This window comes from Strix uralensis, chromosome 1 (assembly GCF_047716275.1).
Source record: "Strix uralensis isolate ZFMK-TIS-50842 chromosome 1, bStrUra1, whole genome shotgun sequence".
NCBI classification, from domain to species: Eukaryota; Metazoa; Chordata; class Aves; order Strigiformes; family Strigidae; genus Strix; species Strix uralensis.
This window is the reverse complement of record NC_133972.1, coordinates 137,439,634-137,447,732: the sequence shown is the minus strand read 5'-3', so window position 1 is coordinate 137,447,732 and position 8,099 is coordinate 137,439,634. Positions and strand designations below refer to the sequence as shown.

The 8,099-nt window shown below is 46.6% G+C and overlaps 1 long non-coding RNA gene across 1 annotated transcript; it reads right to left on the bottom strand.

The window, feature by feature from the left end:
* Positions 1–274: 274 nt before the first annotated feature.
* Positions 275–6,368, bottom strand: LOC141949271 (uncharacterized). Its single transcript, XR_012630713.1, has 2 exons — positions 6,161–6,368; positions 275–990 (listed from the first exon to the last, which is right to left on the bottom strand). It is a non-coding gene; the product is annotated as an uncharacterized LOC141949271 (long non-coding RNA).
* Between the last annotated feature and the right edge of the window lie 1,731 nt (positions 6,369–8,099).

Here is an 8,099-nt window from a genome sequence, read left to right as displayed (position 1 = left end):
AGGAACTTCGCTCAAGTCTAAAATAGAAATTTTATGGTAATGGTTGCTTTTGAAGTAGTTTTATGTTTGTTCTAAATGACCGGATACTATCAGTTCCAAAATGGGACTTTGAACATTCAAAGTAAAGAAAGAGCTTTTTTCTATTTGTGGTGGTTTGACCTTGGCTAAATGCCAGGTACCCACCAAGTCGCTCTATCACTTCCCCCCCTTTCCCCTTTTTTTCTCAATAGGGCAAAGAAGGGAAAGAAAATAAGATAGGAAAACAAAACAACCCTTGTGGGTAAAACAACAGCAGTTTTAATATAAGCAAAGCGAAGCAAAGGTCCGCGCGCGGAAGCAAAAAAAGAAAACAGATTTATTCTCTACTTCCCATTAACAGGCGATGTCGGGCCTTCTCAGGAAGCAGGGCTCTGATACGCGTAGCGGTTGCCTCGGAGGACCAAGGGTGACCCCACCCCCTTCCTCCTTTCTCCCAGCTTTATACTGAGCAGACGTCATATGGTATGGAATATCCCTTTGGTCAGTTCGGGTCAGCTGTCCTGGTTGTGTCCCCTCCCAAGATCTTGCCCACCCCGTCCCACTGTGGGGGGGGGGGAAATGTCAGAAAGAGCCTTGGTGCTGTGTAAGCACTACTCAGCAGTAGCCACAACACCAGTGTGCTATCAACACCCTGCCAGCTCCCAGCATAAAACACAGCACCATGAGGGCTGCTACAGGGGAAAACCAATTCTGGCTCAGCCAGACCCGATACAATCTCCACCCCTTATTCCATACCATTTACGTCATGCCCAGGTCCCACATAACACTCATTTATTCATTCCGTAAGCTTTCTTCACTCCTCTAGATGTTCAGTGACTTGGCTGCCATCTGTCAAGGTGGATGTTCAGGACAGGAGCAGTATGTTTGACTGTTGGACTCCAGCACCGGCTAGGTTTGGGTCATCATCGCATGTATCTGGTTCACTCTTCGTCGTTCCTACTTCCTCCATCACTTCCTGCAACATACAACTCAGCTCACAGATTATTTCCCCCCCAAGGTTAAATCTCCTTGAGGCACACACTGAGTAGCCCCATTCTCCCGCATTACCCACCAAGTACATCCAGGTCCCTGAGCAAAAACAATCCCACGAGTGGGCTTGCCTTTTCCCAAGGGAGGAGCAATCCATACTGCCTTCCCCAGCCATTTCCCTGTGTGTACTACAGGGACCTTATCTCCTCCCACAGTATGAAGGGGTTTTGTTTGGGCAGGACCAGGACGGTTAACAGATCCTCTGGTATTAATTAGCCAAGTGGCTTCTGCTAAATTTATATCCCAGTGTTTCCATCCCCCATTGTCCAATGCTCTCAACATAGTCTTCAACAGTCCATTGTATCTTTCAATCTTTCCAGACGCTTGTGGGTAATAAGGGATGTGATACACCCACTCAATGCCATGTTTCTTTGCCCAGGAGTTTATGAGATTATTTCGAAAATGGGTTCCATTGTCTGATTCGATTCTTTCAGGAGTACCATGTCGCCATAAAATTTGCCTTTCAAGACCTAAGATGGTATTTCGAGCAGTGGCATGATTTACAGGGTACGTCTCAAGCCAACCAGTAGTTGCTTCCACCATAGTGAGTATGTAGCGCTTGCCTTGGCGTGTTCGTGGCAATGGTCCAATATAGTCAATTTGCCAGGCCTCACCATATCGAAAACTCAGCCATCGCCCTCTGTTCCAGGGAGACTTTACTCGTGTGGCTCGCTTGATTGCAGCACATGTTTCGCATTCATGAGTGACCTGTGAGATGGCCTCCATGGTCAGGTCCACCCCTCGATCACGAGCCCATCTGTACGTTGCATCTCTCCCGAGATGCCCGGATGTTTCATGGGCCCATCGAGCTACAAATAGCTCACCCTTGCGCTCCCAGTCCAGGTCCAGCTGAGCTACTTCAATTTTAGCAGCCTTGTCTACTTGCTCATTGTTTTGATGTTCTTCGGTGGCACGGCTTTTGGGCACATGGGCATCTACATGACGTACCTTTAGAGCCACGTTTTCCACTCGGGCAGCGATGTCCTGCCACAGTGCAGCAGCCCAGATGGGTTTACCTCTGCGCTGCCAATTGGTCTTCTTCCACTCCTGTAGCCACCCCCACAGGGCATTAGCCACCATCCAGGAGTCAGTGTAGAGATACAGTACTGGCCACTTTTCTCGTTCAGCAATCTTTAGGGCTAGTTGGATCGCTTTTACTTCTGCAAACTGACTTGACTCGCCCTCTCCTTCAGTGGCCTCAACGACTTGTCTTGTGGGGCTCCACACAGCAGCTTTCCACTTTCGATGGTTTCCTACCACACGACAGGATCCATCAGTAAACAGAGCATACCGCCTTTCATCTTCTGGTAATTCGTTATATGGTGGTGCTTCTTGGGCACGAGCCACCTCCTCAGGCAGTGCTCCAAAATCTCTACCTTCTGGCCAGTCCATGATCTCTTCCAGGATTCCTGGACGGTTGGGTTTTCCCAGTCGAGCTCGTTGCGTGATTAACGCTACCCATTTACTCCAGGTAGCACTGGTTGCATGGTGTGTAGAAGGGATGTTTCCTTTGAACATCCAATGTAGTACAGGCAATCGCGGTGCCAAGAGGAGCTGTGCTTCTGTACCAACAACTTCGGAAGCGGCTCGAATCCCCTCATATGCTGCCAGAATCTCCTTTTCAGTTGGAGTGTAGTGGGCTTCTGATCCTCGATATCCCCGGCTCCAAAATCCTAATGGTCGACCCCGAGTTTCACCTGCTACCTTCTGCCAGAGGCTCCATGTGAGGCCATGCTCCCCAGTTGATGTGTAAAGTACATTTTGCACATCTGGTCCTGTCCGAACAGGCCCAAGAGCTACCGCCCGAGCTATCTCCTGTTTGATGTGCTCAAAGGCTTGTTGTTGCTCAAGACCCCACTCAAAATTGTTCTTCTTTCGGGTTACTTGATAGAGAGGGCTCACCAGCTGACTGTAACCTGGAATGTGCATCCTCCAAAATCCCACAAGTCCTAAGAAAGCTTGTGTTTCCTTCTTGTTGGTCGGTGGAGACATAGCTGCTATCTTGTTGACAACCTCCATAGGCACATGGCGGCGTCCATCTTGCCATTTTATTCCCAAGAACTGAATCTCCTGTGCTGGTCCCTTGACCTTGCTTTTCTTTATGGCAAACCCAGCTCTCAGAAGAATCTCAATTACTTTTTGTCCTTTCTTGAACACTTCTTCTGCCTTGTTGCCCCACACAATGATGTCATCGATGTACTGTAGATGTTCAGGGGCATCACCCTTTTCCAGTGCAGTTTGAATTAGTCCATGACAAATAGTGGGGCTGTGCTTCCACCCCTGGGGTAGTCGATTCCAGGTATATTGGACACCCCTCCACGTGAAAGCAAACTGTGGCCTGCACTCTTCTGCCAAAGGAATTGAAAAGAATGCATTGGCGATGTCGATTGTGGCGTACCACTTGGCTGCCTTTGACTCTAGTTCATACTGGAGCTCTAACATATCTGGTACAGCAGCACTCAGTGGTGGCGTCACTTCGTTCAGGCCACGATAGTCTACTGTCAACCTCCACCCTCCGTCAGACTTTCGCACTGGCCATATTGGGCTATTAAAAGGCGAATGTGTCTTACTGATGACACCTTGGGTCTCCAGTTGACGGATCAGTTCTTGGATGGGAGCCAGAGAGTCTCGGTTCGTGCGATACTGCCGTCGGTGCACGGTCCTCATGGCAATTGGCACCTGTTGTTCTTTAACTCGCAACAGTCCTACAACAAAAGGATCTCCTGAGAGGCCAGGCAGATTAGACAACTGTTTGACCTTCTCTGTGTTCACACTGGCCACACCAAAAGCCCATCGGTATCCTTTTGGGTCTTTGAAATACCCCCTCTTGAGGTAGTCAATGCCCAAGATACAAGGGGCTTCTGGGCCAGTTACAATGGGATGTTTTTCCCACTTATCCCCGGTCAAGCTAACCTCGGCCTCCAGTACTGACAGTTCTTGACATCCGCCTGTCACTCCTGAGATCCAGATAGGTTCTGCCCCTCTATAACTTGATGGCATTAATGTACACTGTGCCCCGGTATCGATTAAAGCCTGGTACTTCTGTGGATTTGATGTGCCAGGCCATCGAATCCACACTGTCCAATACACCCGATCATCCCTTTCCTCCTCCTGGCTGGAGGCAGGGGCCCTCTATTCCTGTTCTTGGTCAGAGTATTCACTGTCTGACCCTTGCTGTGCCAGGCCGGAAACTCCTTCATCAGAGCCAAGGGAGGTGATCTCAGTCTTCCTGTATCTGGGAGATCGCTGATTACTTTCTTGCGGTTTCACGCCAGCTACATTAACAACCTTCTTGGATGTTGTCTTCTTGGCAGGGGTCTTTCCTCGCAATTCACGTACACGAGCTTCCAATTTGAAGGTGGGTTGACCGTCCCACTTCCTCATGTCCTCCCCCTGGTCACGCAGGAAGAACCAAAGTTCTCCACGTGTCATGTGCCTAGGTTTCCCTTTCCCTCTGACTGGGGTGGAAGAGAACCGATTTCTTGGGGTGCTCCTGACATCTAAGGCACTCGCCCGTAGAGATGAGGAGGTTCCAAGACTCTCTTCAAAGTTCTGAAGCCAGGAAGAGACTGCCTCTACAGTTGGCGTACATCTTAGTCCTTCTCCCATATCCATTTCTGGATAGTACATCGCAGCCAAGCCCGCAGAATACGAGGATGGTGCACCTTTAATCACCTTCCTCCACATGGCCCGTGTGCACAGGACATCCTCTGGATTTTTAGGGGCTTCATCATTATCTGGACCACTATAGATGACTTCCAGCACTGCTAGTTCTCTCAGGTACTGGACACCTTCATCCGCAGTAGCCCACTTCCCTGGGGAGTTGCCCGTAAGATCTTCCTTGAAAGGATATCTTGCTTTAACACTTGAAAGGAGCCGTCTCCACAGACTGCAAATTCCTGTTTCTTTTCCAATTCCCCTTTCAATTCCTCGATCTCTAGCAAGGGAACCCAGCTGTTGGGCTTCCTTACCTTCCAGCTGCTGAGCATCAGCCCCATTATCCCAGCATCGAAGCAGCCAGGCAGCAATCCGCTCACCCGGCTGGCGGCTATAGTCTTTCCGCAGATCTCGCAGTTCTGATGATGTCAGGGACCGGGTAGTTTCTGCCTCCTGTTTAAGTTCTGTTATTCCCTCTTCTGACCCCTTTGCTGAAGGACCTGCTTCTTCCTCTTCTTTCTCCTCCCTTATTAATCGAGGGTATGGACCTGTTGTTCTCCTTGTCCACTGTTTCTTTTTTACTACTGGGGCAATCTCTGCTGTTATTGTTTTTGTTTGAGTTCCCGTTTCCACCACAGTCCTTTGAGAGCACTGAACTGCAGCTCGATAAGCATAGGCCAGGCCCCAGTACAGCGCTAGGAGTTGCTGATTTTCATCGGGATAGACAAGGCACCCTTCTATCAGGTGTTGTGTCAGTTTTGCGGGGTTGCTTGCCTGTTCAGGGGTAAGATCCCAGGCTACAGGAGGTGATAACCGTCCTAGGAATCTGCCCAAATCCTTCCACTCCCCCTGCCACCCAGGGACAGGCCGCCTCAGGGCACATTTTGGTATTCTCTCACCCAAAATTTGCTTTCTCTTACACCAAAAACCTAACGAGCTCCACACAGCCCACAATAGGCGAATAGCATTAATGAACAGTATCAAAGAGCTAACATAAGGATTAATAAGTACTTCGGGAGCTTGCAGAATAAAACCACTCATGATGTTCCCAATTTCTTCCAGCATGTTCCCGAGCTTAGCAAAATAAAGATAAGCAGAGCAATAAACAAACCCGTGACCAGCACAAGAGCTTGTCGCTTACTAACTGCTATAGCTATAGCACAATTAATATAAAACTGCCGTTGTCCCGCCCCACGTTGGGCGCCAAAATAGACTGTGGTGGTTTGACCTTGGCTAAATGCCAGGTACCCACCAAGTCGCTCTATCACTTCCCCCCCTTTCCCCTTTTTTTCTCAATAGGGCAAAGAAGGGAAAGAAAATAAGATAGGAAAACAAAACAACCCTTGTGGGTAAAACAACAGCAGTTTTAATATAAGCAAAGCGAAGCAAAGGTCCGCGCGCGGAAGCAAAAAAAGAAAACAGATTTATTCTCTACTTCCCATTAACAGGCGATGTCGGGCCTTCTCAGGAAGCAGGGCTCTGATACGCGTAGCGGTTGCCTCGGAGGACCAAGGGTGACCCCACCCCCTTCCTCCTTTCTCCCAGCTTTATACTGAGCAGACGTCATATGGTATGGAATATCCCTTTGGTCAGTTCGGGTCAGCTGTCCTGGTTGTGTCCCCTCCCAAGATCTTGCCCACCCCGTCCCACTGTGGGGGGGGGGGAAATGTCAGAAAGAGCCTTGGTGCTGTGTAAGCACTACTCAGCAGTAGCCACAACACCAGTGTGCTATCAACACCCTGCCAGCTCCCAGCATAAAACACAGCACCATGAGGGCTGCTACAGGGGAAAACCAATTCTGGCTCAGCCAGACCCGATACACTATTGATGGCAGCAGATGTGCAAAACCACAAATGATACAAAATGAACATTGACTGTGTTTCATTATCAGACTGTGGGCCAGAGCAAGCTCAGGTTCATACTAGAATGTCATAAAAACATTGAAAATTAGGGTTAGAAAGGTTTTCGAGATGTCCTGTATGCCATTCTTTCATCCAAGGGCAAAATCAGCTACATCTGTTATCACCTGTGAAATGTTTGTCAAATATATTACTTAAGACCTGCAGTGTGAGAAACTGCACACCTTTCCTATTCCAACTCTTCATGTTATGATAGAAAGCATTTCCTAATTTTCACTTGTTTTTTCTCTGCTATTTGAGATGTCTCACACAAAAGACATGGAGGGAAAAAAGTCCCCATCCTCTTTGCAGTGGCATTCAATACACATGAAACTCAGTTCTAGTTTAAAAAAAAAAAAAAAAAAAAAAAAAAAAAAGAATAGTTTGCTTTCTGGTCAATAAAAAAGAAAAGCCGTCAAAAAAGGTTAAACAGCAAAAGCGTCCTTAAAGTAAACCAACATTTTTTAAACAAGTATTCTATAGAATATTCAGACAGCTAAGAAAACAATGCTATTTCATTCTAGGAAAGCACATTTATTCTTTGCTTTTCTCTCTCTAATGATTCTTGGCTCTCTAAATCTCATTGAGTCATTGTGTTATCACTGGTTGCTACGCTGTAGGGATGAAAGCATGTATTCTTTATCATGACTATTTCTGTATTGTCTTATTAATTTTTTGATAGGTAACCAAGACCATTCCAAAAAGGGAGGAAGCAGACACTTCCATCCTGGCTATATTTTAGCCAGATTTCCATCTCTGCATTCCCCTAAGAAATCCCATTGAACCATTTTTATTGGCAGCAAAGAAAACTAAGTATTCAAATATGTCTTATTTTTGTATTTATATGCATACCTTATCTTCTTTTAAAGTTCTATTTTGGGATTCTGTTCTCCATCTCACATCCAGGCCCTAAAATTTAGAAGATGAGTTACAACCCTTTTCTTGATATGTTCTTGGATTGAAACTTTTTATTATAGTAAAGTAGTTCTGACCTCTTAGTCAAAAAGTCATGCTATATTCATGGTTCAACTAACTACTGTAGGCATCTATTTGATGGCACTTGACTTTAGTTAGCAGTCTGGGACTTCCTGTTCCTTCTACTTTTGCTGTTTGATATGCTTTTTCTAAGTCCCTCTACTACAGAAAATGAAATCTCTTAATTCCCATGCAGGTGTCCAGGGCTATTTGAGAAGGGATGAAAATGTGTTATGAGTTTCAAAATGGCATTCACCTTTCTACTATATTTTGTTGTTGAATAGTTTTATCCAGAAGTGACGAAATACTTGATCTTTATTCTTTCTTTGCCTTTCATTTGACAGTCTAATGAAATTGCTGACACATCCACCACACATGTGAAGTCACTAGTAATAACTGGGTAAGTGGTTTGTAATCATGTTCTTGGCATGTAAAGAACTGTAAATATGTGTCTCCATTATCTCTGAGATCTATAAAAGGGCAAAGAGGCCAACTACTTAC